Source organism: Lissotriton vulgaris, chromosome 4_1 (assembly GCF_964263255.1).
Source record: "Lissotriton vulgaris chromosome 4_1, aLisVul1.2, whole genome shotgun sequence".
Classification (NCBI taxonomy): Eukaryota; Metazoa; Chordata; class Amphibia; order Caudata; family Salamandridae; genus Lissotriton; species Lissotriton vulgaris.
This window is the reverse complement of record NC_141691.1, coordinates 897,281,240-897,294,654: the sequence shown is the minus strand read 5'-3', so window position 1 is coordinate 897,294,654 and position 13,415 is coordinate 897,281,240. Positions and strand designations below refer to the sequence as shown.

At 44.0% G+C, this 13,415-nt stretch overlaps 1 protein-coding gene across 3 annotated transcripts in view; it reads right to left on the bottom strand.

Annotated features, from left to right (window-relative positions):
• Positions 1–13,415, bottom strand: part of ZNF236 (zinc finger protein 236) — a 1,135,475-nt gene that overhangs the window by 810,596 nt on the left and 311,464 nt on the right. The window lies entirely within an intron of this gene.

The window sequence follows — 13,415 nt, the reverse complement described above, 5'->3', positions numbered from 1 at the left end:
TTTTTTTACAGTTCCTGTCCTTAAACGGAACAATAAAGATCGCTCCCAGCTAGACATAGGAAGGGAGAGATAGGGCGGCAAAGTTTGCCTACAGAGACCATTTCCTATATATTTCATAACGCTTGATTTCTGGGATTCTCTTCCTGTGCGACCATTTCTATAAAGTGCATAAAGTGCATTTTGAACCTCAACTTTGTCCTTTAGTTCAATTGACATTGAGTCGGTGAACAAAGTGCCTCTATCAGCTTCGTTAAGTGATTTAAAAACTTCTGTGAGCCAGGGAATGTTCATACCATGTTCGCAATTTAGGCAGTCCTTAATGATATTTTGTGTAAGGACAGCAGCATCATTCCTCCAGATTCTAATCCAGAAGAGAGCTGGTCTTGCTCTAATAAAATCACTTATGTAGGGAAGGTTAAGTTCATTATGACAAATAAAATCAGATGAGGAAATCGGTGCGCCCAGCACTTTTCTGCAAAAATGATTTTCCTCTCTTTGAATACAAATACTGCTTCCCGACCCCCATACCTCTGCTCCATACGTAGCGACAGGTGAACACTGTAGTTTAAAAATCTTTAAAATAGCCTTAGTGGCACCAATTTTCTATGGGCGAGGGAGACTCAAAACAGAATTGTTGGCTTTCGAGAACTTGCTCGTGGCGTGGGCCAAATGCCCACTCCACGAGCTGTTCGCAGCGAAAACCAACCCTAAATAAGGAAATTTAGGAACAGATTCTAGTTTATCTGTGCCTATTCGGATTTTGTTGAGTTTCCTTTTGCCCGGTCCACAGGACATAATGAAAGATTTTTTTAAATTTACCTTTTAGTCCAGACCCTCCATAAAATTGACAAAACTGTGTACGAGCAGACGAAGAGCATTAGTAGTGCGGGCCATAAGCACCGCATCGTCTGCGTATAAAAGCACAGGTAAAGGATTACCTAGAATCAGTGGGACATCTGAGGTGGCTTTTTTCAAACAATTGGATAAACCATTGATATAGATAATGAACAACAGGGGTCCTAAAACGCACCCATGTCTCACCCCCCCTCCCTATCTCGATGGCTCCCGAGACCTCTCCACCCATCCCAATACGTACCCGTGCTTTCAGGTCAGTATGGAGATAGGTTAAAAATCTGACAAGAGTGCCATCAAGACCGTTGTATGAGAGAATTGACCAGAGCTTGGATCTATTCACAAGATCAAAAGCGGATGAAAGATCCATAAAAGCAAGGTAGGTAGGAGATGAGCGGGCAACGCAATATTTATCAATTATCAATTTTAAATTTAGACATTGCTCCACTGTTCCTACCCCACTCCTGAACCCCATCTGACAGGGATCTAAAAAGTCAGTGTCAACCGCCCATTCCAATACCCTATTGTAAATTATACGTACTAGAACTTTTAGGGTATTATCCAAAAGGGAGATAGGACGATAATTCGCTGGATCTGATCTGTCTCCCTTTTTATAAATTGGGACAATAATACTTGGTGCCCAAGTAGCCGGCATGGCTGCTTTTGGGAGACTATTAAAAATATTAAGGAGTATTGGTGTCCACAAATCGACATTATATTTAATAATATCGATGGGGAGGCCATCTGGTCAAGGCGCCTTGTTTCCTAAACTCTCTTTTATGGCTATTTTAACTTCATGGTCAAAAATCTTTAGACCATCCAATTGGCCTGAGTTAGGGAGAGAGTACTCATCGGAGGGAGCTGCATAGATTTTGGAGAAGTGGTTCTCCCATGCTGCACTTGTTATATTGCAGCTAATTTGTGTGAGTTCTTTTCCCATTTCCCTCTTTCTCCTGACAGCGGACCAAAATGGGCCACTGCCACCCAAGTTCGCACTAATTAACAAAGAGTCCCAGTGATCGGACAGCAAATTAGACTTCCTTTCCGATATTTTATCTTTATAATTTTTCCTGGCAGCTTGAACAACAACTTTGCACCTTGGCTTCGCAGAGAGTGCCTTACTTAATTCTTTGTTGGCCAAGGAGCAAGATGAATCAAACCACCTTGGCTCTTTGCATTCCTTGGGGAGTGGGACTGACAGGAGAGTTTTAATGGCTGAACATAAAACTTCAAAATCTGCAATTAATTTGTCATGGTTTGCATTAGGGAACAAGCAAGATTTTAACAGATGTGGGTGTGTCGTTTGTACAATGTCTAAGATGGCCCCACAATCAATTCCCCTTCATTTTAATCGAAGACCATCAATTGAGGGTGTAATATCCCTTGCCCCATTTAAATTCATAAAGATCGGACTATATGCAAAATTTAAAATCACCAGCAATGGATTATGATCACTAAAGGATGTTTGCACCACAGAAGTTTTTGCTATACAATCTGTTAGCAGTGGCGACGTGAATACATAATCAATAATGGAACTACTATCCCTGCTGATAAACGTGGGGGCATAAGGGAAGTTCGTATTATACCCTACTCTCATAGCATCGGCAAGGTCAAATTCGGAAAATATTTTAAACAGTTCCGATCCCCTGCGATCTACAAAGACAGGGTAAATAGGATCATCAGACCCATAATTCTCTGTTAATTTCACATTAAAATCGCCCCCTATTAGAATACCAGTCTTAGTGTCTGCTGATAAAGAACATTCAAACATACTTAAAACCTTGGATAGTGCCAAAAAATTCTTGTTCGGTACACCATAAAAATCATTACTATAAAAATTGATTAAATAAATCGTGGTCTTTGACTTTGACTTGTATTCAAGAATTTGAATGTTAGGGTTAACAAGGTTATCAATCTGCAGGTCTCTGATTGTACCACCTGCCAGAATTCTAATCCCAATGAATAGGCCACCCACTGCTCGACCGAAACTGGGTTTAGGTGATGTTAAACGGAAACAGTGGTAGCCCTCTACGTACAGATTCCCAACAGCACATGTTTCTTGAAACATAAGAATGTCCACATCATTAATTATCTCAATCCATGCAGGGTCCGACAACTTAGATTCCAGTCCTGCAAAATTCCAGCTTAATATTGATAAACCATGGGTGGTACAACGTTTGTCAGGTCTACTCCCAGTATTCCCTGTTTTATGATGGGTTATTTTATAAGGAATGGGCAAAATACTGTTGGATAACATAATTTCTGTCGGGCCATTCTGATCCTGACAAACTACAGCTGGAATTGAAGATCCCTCCAGTTTACAGGCTGCAACTTGGCCATACATTTCATTTTTGGCCGATGTACCCAGTCAGTCCTGTTCATCTAAATTGAAAAATATTCGAACCGATTGTGAGTAGGGATGTTAAATGTTGGCCTAACTTCAGTTATCGGTGTAAACTGATAGGGGTCAGGAACTGGGTATGGCCTATCTCTATAATTGTATTGATGCATGGTTGGGAATTGTGGATAATGCGAAGGATGGGGAATGGGAATTGACATTGAGGCCCGATTCCGCCAATTGCGGCTATTCATGTGATTAACGTTGGGATTCTGGTTCTGATTAAAATTAAAAAGCGGTGATTTAATCCTTGCTCCAAAATTCAAATCTTGATAAGAAATTGTGGGGTAGTTCACCGTAGCTTGTTCGGGGGGTATCAAGTGTCTGTAGAAATAACCTAAAGGAAGGGCTGTGGTGTTAAATTCCCAGGGTGAGGGTGATGGGGCGCTGGCAAGTGTTTTCTCTGCCCATTGAGGGCTCTTAAAGCTTATAGTAACGCAATCACCCTCAAACCTTTTCCTGAGTGGGCCTATCCAGCCCACTCGCTGAGTGTTAATGATCTCTCTTGCACCATCTATGGGATAATTGCAATTTGCAATTAACCAGTGTAAGGTTTTATTTTTAAGAGATGTGGGAGTTTCGTCCTGGTCCTTCCTTAATTTAGAGACATTAACTAGCACCAATACGTATGCTCCGCATTCCGGTGGAAGGTTAATGCGAGAGGGGACTTGCCTAATTGTTTTTTGTGGTGGTTGAGCCGTGGTGGAGCTACTTGCGGGGTTTGCAGGTTGGCCTGTAGTAGTCCCATTTAATTGTTTAGTATTATGGTCCTTCCTTTTGTCTGAGGCCACATTGTTGGTACTAAGGGTAACTGTTGACTGACTAATGGTTGGACCCTTTGATGTCACTGAAGTAGCTAATGGGACTTTGGGTGCAATATTTGTATTTATAATTGGTGCTTGGGAAGTCTTAGGTTTGGTGCCTACTGTTTTGGTAGAGCTATGATTAATTGCACCATTTGTAGCACCTTCTTTAGATAGGTTCTTAATAGGGATACTCAGTTCGGCTATTTGCTTTTCTATACGAGTAAGCCTACTTTCAATAGGAGATAAGTAAATACTTAATAATTCACCCAACCTTTCCAGCATATGGTCATTCGCATTTTCAGTGTTGTCATTAATTATATTATTGTTATCTGATATTCCACCCTGCTGCTCCTTCTCTCTTTCCTCCCTCTGAGTGGTCTCCGTAACCCTGCTCATATTTTGGTTGAGGTTAGAATTGGTACCTTTCCCAGTTTTTCTTTTTATCAGACCATGTTTCCTAACCTTTGTAGACCGGGACTTCGATGCATATGATTTTTGTTTCTGGATAGCGCCCTCACGTCTACCTCTTAAATGCCTTGTATTATCAACAGATATTGCTTCAGGAGTGGAATTAAGCAAATCTGGGGTCTTCTCCAGATCCATACTAATATCCGTTTCTGAGTCTACCAAAGGAATAGAGGCTGATAGGTTTACCTCACTTGGGATGGTATGGATGTCAGCACATACATTTAATAAGGGTCTGTTATTGTTGGGCAAAACCTGAGCAGGTGTGGTAGCAGCAGCAATAAGACCAAGGGAAGAACGTTTAGCGTGGGCCAGATCTTGTGAGACCCTGCGTTCTAAAAGAGAAATACCCTGGTTTATAGCATCGTTGGCCTTGGTTATGAAATTATCAATAGGGCCAATTACTGATCCGCCCCCCGCAGCAGCTGTTTTACTGCGACTTCCCCTTGGAGACATAATAGAAATGGCATATACTAGTCCAAGCACAGTATGAGCTAACGTCTGTTGGACAAGACGGTAATAATGGACAGAGCAGGTACGAAGGACAAAAAGCTAGGAGGAGAAATGGATTGCCACTCAATACACAGAGCAAGATGACTCAGAATCAGCATGCAGGTATTCCCAAATAAGATATGGAACAGCATGTCAGTAACAATAGTCCTCAGAATGAGTATGACTGCCCAAGCACATAGGCTGGATTTAAACAAGTACCTTACGGGGAAAATGTTAGGGAGGTTGCCCCGTCCCGTCCTCCTCGTGCCTCTGAGGGCCACAGAGGGCCCGCCCTTTGCCCGGGCTTAGCCCGGCGCACGCAGGCGCGCGTCCCGCGACGCGGAGGGGGCGTCCCTTGATGTAGCGCCTCCGGGCGAGCTCTGGCCGGAAACCGGAAGTGGAAGTGTCCGCTATGCTCCCTGGGAGCTGTAGTCTCTAGCCGCAGGATCGATGCAGTGGCGGCGAGACACACAGCGTTTGGGCCCCAGGAGCTAGCAGGCAGGTGTTGGGCAGGTAAGCGTCTGTCCCGCTATGCCCGGCGTCTCCTTATCCCCCGCTCCACCGAGGGGGCGTCCCTTGATGTAGCGCCTCCGGGCGCGCTCTGGCCAGAAACCGGAAGTGGAAGTGTCCGCTATGCTCCCTGGGAGCTGTAGTCTCTAGCCGCAGGATCGATGCAGTGGCGGCGAGACACACAGCGTTTGGGCCCCAGGAGCTAGCAGGCAGGTGTTGGGCAGGTAAGCGTCTCTCCCGCTATGCCCGGCGTCTCCTTATCCCCACCACACATTAGGGACAAAGCTAGGTTTACATTGGTAAAATTAAAGAAAAAAGACGGAGTACCAGTGCTGCTTTAAAGAAAAGTGAATTTCCCTTACTTGATTTATTTTGTATGCGCAATCAAAACATTTGTTGATTATCTGCAAACATGAAAATCTGAGAGTTCTAAAATCCTAGATCAAAACAGGAACGCAAATTAACAGGTTTGAGGGAACTTCTTTAGCTAATTGAGCCGCTGTTCAGAAAATCATACAAAATGGTTACTTACTTACAAGTTAGTATGATAACCTGCAGTATGCTCAGTCCCAGTAACACTTCATCTTAATATAGGTGTACTTAGAAATCATACACATAAAGTGCTTTTGTCCATATGTTGATATGATGGGCAGCACCCTTCACAAGTTTATCGAAGGCAAGGTTTTTCCGAAATGTAGACCATCAGACTCTAGAAGAGACTATTGGAAGACTACATTGCAGATTCTTATTTGCAAAATGCTGAAAAAACATGCATTGGATAGCCTCAAACTTGAAATATGTGAAAAGAGGCTCCAGGAGCTTTCACCATCCATAGTGCATTAAACACGCAGTTTCCTCACAGAGTCAGTTTTTTTTTGCTGGGAGAGAAAGCATATGAGAACAATCAGGCAGCTGCTGCTCTGAATTCCCATGATAACAGCTGGGAAAGTAAGCAGGTAATTTAGGATTTCAATGACGATCCCTATAAGACACAACCAGGATTATAAGTAAGTAACTGTTACTTATGCATCGCAGGATATGTATTGTTAGTTGCAAATATTCGACCGGAGTCGCTATATGACAATATCTACCTGCAGTCCTTGGGAAGGAAGAACAGAAGTTATTTGAGCTACTAAGCATGTAAGGAAGTTTGCACTGATTTCCACAAAGTCGGTTTGCAAATGTCTTATAGTGGTACATTTCTAATCAACCTGGGATGGCTGCTTTAATCCTAGTGGACAAGCAATTGGTCCTCCAGGGCTGTTCAAGGGGTGCGGGTGTGTGTGTGTGTGTGTGTGTAGGCAGTGTCAAACATGACCATAGTAAAAAAAGTACCTGGCTAGATTTCCCGAATTATTTTATTTTGTATCCAAGTTGAAGTCAAGTATTATTCTTATATCTAAAGAAAGTTCTAAAGGTGTTGTTTGATTTAAAAAGAAGACAGAAAAGGTGATGATTTGATTAAAGTGGAATTCTGTAACAACTTTAAGCAAGAAAGGACAGTGCGTCCTTATATCCAATTTATTTGCATGGAAGACAATGTTATTTACTTTCAGTAGCTATCTTTCATTCAGATTCCTCGCCTTTTAATATCCCCCAGCAATCAGACTGGATCGGGAACTTTGCAATAGTCCTCCAGTACGGGTAAGGTACACTGTCACTGTGAGATAGTGCCTCTTTTACATGGTTAACTCCTCACTATTGACTAGTTTTGATGTGGTTTCAAGTGTATTGCACAGGGTTCCAGTCAACCAGGTCCCCTGTGCCAGTGCTTCTTCCCTAAAAACAAATACTTTGGTACTTCTAGCCCTGTAAGTCCCTAATAAATGGTACAGTGGGTACCTAGGGCCTGGTAAGCTGAAGAGGGTCACCCTGCCTGGGTGCCATGCCAGCTAACACTTCCTGCAGGCATAGGTAAGTCACCCCTCTAGCAGGACTTGCAGCCCTGAGGCAGGGTGAACTCTACCACAGGAAAGGGCATTTCTGCAGATATGCCCCTACAAAATTAGGGTCAGTTTCCTAATATTGTAAGTGCCAGGTTAGCCACAGAAAGTACATGGGCTGGAAAATCGACAACTCAAATTCCACTGCACCATGATGTCCTCACTGAACACAGGAGTTTTGATGCCAGTGTGGGACTTATTGTACAAAGGTACTCAGAGGGCACCTCAGATGAGCCCCCTGAAAACCTACTAACCCTGGCTGTAGGTAACCAGCCATCACCAGACATGTTTCTAGACCCTTGGGTAGAGAGCCCCTGCTCTCTGGGACCAGAAACAATACACATCCTGGGAAGAGGTGTCACACCTCCCCGGGATGGGTCCGTACTTGAAGAGGGAGGCTTCAAAGGAATGCCGCCTTGTAATGAGAAGCTTAACCTCTGCTGCTAGCAGCAGATGGCAGCTCTGGTTTACACCACCACTTTGGGCGGGAAAACCGGAGGGGGGAAAACAAAATATAGGAGGTGTGCCCACCTCTGCAAACTGTATCCCTAAGGTGGGGAGGCGAAATGAGAATAGCTTTCAGTCCCCTCCATCTTGAAGATGGGGAGACCCCTCCAATCAGGGCTAGGTCTACACCCCCCCTCCCACAGGAGGGTGGCATAATAGAAGGTGTAGTCGCCAACAGATAGGGTGCCCATTGGCACTACCTACTACTCTGGCAAAAAATCTCCTAAGTTCAGTATTTAGGTGGCTCCTCCAGACCTAGAAACTAGATCTGTGATGACCTAAGAAGAAAGAGGACGACCCTGCAGAGAAGACTGAAAACTACTGCCTTGAACCCAGCCCTACCGACCTGTCGCTAGTTTCTGCGAACCTGTGACCTGTCCTGCAACCAGCAACTGGTGAAACCCATGGGAGGCCTGTTGCCTTCAAAAAGACTTTAATCTCCAGTGGACAGCACACCTGTCGTGAAGAAAATGACTCCAGTATCTGGCAGATCCACGTCTCCTGCCCACTCTGCACCAGACACTCACGGCCCGAGTCTGGGTGGCTCACCTATGCAATGTAGTCTTCTCTGCGATCCTGATCTCGTGTCCAGCGTTGGCTGACCTCTCCATGACAGTGCCTGCAGTGTGAAACCAGAGGCTCCCCTTGACCCGACCACGACCGGCTCCAGTAAGACTACTCAAACGTCCAAAGGCACTCCTGCAGCCGAAGCCCCCGGACATTGGTAAGCTGAACCGACAGTGCCCCTACGACAACCCCTACATCTCAACTTACCAATGCTGTTGATGGTCTCCCCCTGCAGCCTCCGGGTTCCACCACTGCAGCCTCTTTGCCGAAAGAGGAATCCCCATTGAAAAGCATTGGGCGTCCAATGTGAAATTGCACCCAGCCGCCCCTGTGCTTCTGGTGGTGTATGTTTGGTGCTGCTTTGTGGCCCCCACTTGTGCTTAACCTAACCCCTAAAGCTTGGCCCCTGCAACCACTCTACTTACTTGCAAGCAGCGTGGCTATAGGTACCCCTGGCCCTTGTTGGAAAGCATTGGGCTGAACTCATATTTTGATCTCTGCACTCGGCTGTCACTGTGGCAGTGGTGGTGCAGTTTTGGTACTCACCTGACCCCTGGCCCTTGTTGACTTTTGGCTCCAAAGACTAGGACTTCAAGTGCAATACTTACCTGTTTAACCGCAATATTGTTTTCCCCATAGGATACCACTGTAGTGTCTTGGAAAATTTTCTAAGTGTCAATTTTTCAAAGTGAAAAGTATTTTGAATTAAAAACGTACTGACCTTATTACGAAGACCTTGGTCTTAAAATAAATTATAAAGTATATTCTTCTAAAGTTGGTCTGGATCTTCTTCTTGAGTCATGTGTCCATTATTGATCACAATTGTGCAATAAATGTCTTACACTCCTCTGTGTTAGGCCAAAGGCTGCTTGCCCACAGTACCACTAATAGAGCACTTTACATTTTTACATTGAGTCTTGTACACTTTGGGTGAACCCCCTGTACTCTTTGCACGATATTACCACCTAGTGGCAATATCATATACAGAGCCAGCTTCCTACAGATTCGATCTCTGCATGGGATGCAGCGCTAGTGGAAAAACATCCTAACTTTTTTCTGGTCCTAAACAACCACCAGAGTATAGTTTAATGGATTCCAGGACCTCAGGGGAGAGCGCTTTGCCACACAGATTCTGCTGCTAAAGCAGGACGGTGTATTAGGATGGCAGAATGTCAGAACGTAGCGGCTACGTCTCTCTATAACATCAGTACCTCTTGCCCGAATACTAGTTAGCTCACAGTGCCTCAAACATGACACTCTAGTCCCCATGGGAACTATGGAAATAGATCCTCCCCTTTCATCATGCACTCATTCATGCACACCAATAGTAAACGTAAAAAAGACACAAAGAAAGTTTACAATTTATTGAAACTATCGTAGTATACTATGAAGCAAATGTTCATTAGGCGGATGTAAATAAACAAAGTAATTAACATTACTAACGGGGTGTAAAGGATGAACAACCCAACCATGGCAAATTATCTTTTTGACTAGGTCTACCCTTACTGTGTGAGCACAGGGATAAAAATATGAGTTCTCTGGTATTGGCCTCAGACTCCATAGCTGATGTATGTAATAATGTGATCTGCATCATGAGTGCCAATTTACACAGAAATGCATGTCAGGCACTGCTATCGTTCCAGAACAGTCCTCTCTGTCGAAAGCTCCTCTCTGCCTCCCAAAGAGACGGGATATAGTTTATATGATAAGAACTACTGGATTGGATGCAGCTGTGTGAATGTATTATGTCTAATACATTAGGAGCTGTTGCTGGGTCAGAAAAAAAAACAGTACACTGTTATGCATTCTGAGCAACCCTGTACAGACCGAATCCCAAGAAGAGTCCCAGAGTAACAAACAACATGTACAGCAAATGGCTAGAATAATGTTGCGAAAACAAATGTATTATATGTGTCTATACAGAGCAGAGACAGCCTAAAAAATCAAAGACACAAACCTAACGGAGAACCAAAGTGGGTTCAGAAGGGAAATCACTACACCACCGCCTTGGTCATTAGAGCAACTCTGCTACTGACAAAATAATAAAAATCACAAGCCAAGCAAATTCAAACCACTGCATACATACATATATTTGGAAAATGCTACTTACCAGTATGCATCTGTTCTTGGCATGTAGAGCTGTAGATTCATATACTTTGCAAAGATCGCAATCTGGTGTTGGGCTCCGCTGTTTGCAGTTTGTTTTTGTTCGAAGAAGTCTTTGTAGTCAAAAGATAGGTGACTCCTCCTTACAATGATAGTGTCCATGGGCATCGACTCCATCTCCAGATTGTTTTCGCCATAAAGGGTGATGATGGAGTTAGTAAGAATAGAAAGATGTCCATGTGTGTTGTACCCAAGTAAGATAATACTGCAGGTAAAGGTACTAAGGGAGGCGGGTGGGCATATATGAATCTACAGCTCTACATGCCAAGAACAGATGCATACTGGTAAGTAGCATTTTCCGTTTGAGGCATATGAGCTGTAGATGATATACTTTGCATAGGCTATACAGCAGCTTTATTTGTGGTGGTGGCTAACCTGCATCTGTTGCAGTGGTTTGGAAAAAGTGATCTTAAGACAGCCTGGCCCACACTAGCTTGTTGTTTTGTTTGCACATCTACACAATAGTGTTTTGTGAATACGTGCGGTGTAGACCAAGTTGCAGCTTTGCAGATGTCATCTAAGGGAATATTCCCTAATAAAGCCATAGGAGCCCCCAGTTTACGAGTAGAATGAGCTCAAGGGGGAATGGTTAATGTACGCTTGGGTTTATGGTAGCATATTTGGATGCACTTAACAATCCACCGTGCAGTGCCTGCTTTTGAAATGTGATTGCCTTTATGAGGTGGGGAGAAAACAAGAGTTGTTTAGTCTTTCAAAAGGATTTAGTTCATTCAATGTAATAGAGCAGTGCCTTTTTAATATCTAGCGTGTGAAGAGCCCTTTCTGCCTCTGAGTCTGGTTGAGGGAAAAAACTGGCAGTTCAACAGACTGGTTAAGGTGAAAGGCAGACACAACATTAGGTAAAATGTTTGGATTAGTCCTGAGAACCACTTTGATGTAATGAATTTTCAAAAATGGTTCTTGTATGGTTAGTGCTGAAGCTCACTCACTCTTCTAAAAGATGTGATGGCTATAAGGAAGGCTACTTTCCAAGTGAGGAAGTGTAGTTCACATTTGTGCAGAGGTTCAAATGGTGGGCCCATGAGCCTTGTAAGGACGATATTAAGATTCCACACTGGAGAGGGCGGAACTCTAGTGGAAATTATTCTCTTAAGTCCTTCCATAAAAGCTTTAATAGATGGCACTTGAAACAAAGAGAAGTGCTGTCTGTTTTGTAGATAAGCTGCTACTGCAGCTAGATGTAGTCTTATAGATGTATATGCTAGGTTACAGCGTTGTAGGTTAATAGGTAGCAAATAAGGTTTTGAGTGGAAGGGACTAGTGGATTGATTTGATTGTATGTACAGTAAAATACAAATCGTTTCCACTTCGCTGCGTAGCATGCTCTGGTAGTAAGACGTCTAGCCTCTTTATTGCTGTTCAGGCAGTCTGGCCGGAGATTAAGGTAGCCGAGACTCTAAGACCTCAGGTGCGAGATTGCAAGGTTGAGTTGACTGGGATCTGGATGCCTTATTTCTCCATGGTTCTGAGTGAGAAGTTTGGGAGAGAGGTGTAGTTTTTGATGAGGAACTACTGACATTTCTACTAGGGTTGTAAACCAGGGTCTCGAGCCCTTGTGGAAGCAACCAGGATTAGTGTGAGGGAATGCTGTTTGAGCTTCCGAACCACTAACGGAAAAGCGTAAGCTAATTTCCCTGACCAGTTCATCCATATTGCACTGCCTGTGGACAATGGGTGTGGATACCTGGAAACGAAGGTTGGGCATTTTGGTGTGTGGCGAACAGATCTATTTCTGGGTAGCCCCACATTTGAAAGAATGGAAGAAGAACTTTAAGATGAAGATCCCTTTGTGGATGTGTTGTTGTTGACGACTGAGCAGATCTGCGATTTGATTGCGTACTCCTGGGAGGTGCTCTGCAATGAGATGTATGTTTTGTGGAATGGCCCATTTCCATATGCGTTGAGCTAAGTGTGAAAGCTGTAGAGTGTGTGTCCCTCCCTGCTTTTTTATGTAGTACATTGCTGTCATGTTGTCCATACGGACTAAGACAGCTTTGCCTACTAGATGGAGTTGAAAGGATTTTGATGCCAGAAAAATTGGCAGTAATTCCAGGTGATTTATGTGGAGTTGTTTTTGTTGTGTTGTCCATATGCCTTGAAGGGTAAGGTTTGGAGATGAGCCTCCCAGCCGGCGAGCGATGAGTTTGTTGTTAGCACTATCTGTGGAACCGGGTTGAGGAACGGCGGCCCTTTGGAAAGGTTTTGTGTGTTCCACCAGTGCAGAGAGCGATATGTGCAGCTGTCCACTAACACCAGATCTGTTAGCGGACCTTGAGCCTGGTTCCATTGATGTGCTAAGCATTCCTGTAGAGGATGCATGTGGAGTTTTGCCTAAGGGACGATTAGAATGCAAGAGGCCATCATCCCGAGTAATTGCACGAACAATCGAGCTGGTAATGAGTGTTGAGGCTGAAATTGTGATATTAGAGCCTGTATGTTGTGAATTCTGACTGGGTTTGGGTATGCTAAAGCTTTGGAAGTGTCTATTGTAGGTCCTAGATACATTTGTGTATTGGATGGCTGGCGGTGGTGCTCGGTGAAATTCACTGTGAATCCCAAGTCGTGAAGCAACTGAATTGTTTTGCGGGTGTGGTGAACGCAGCTGCTGTGTGACTTGGCTTTTATGAGCCAGTCGTCAAGATATGGGAACATGTGAATGTGTTGTCTTCTTAAATGAGCTGCAACTAC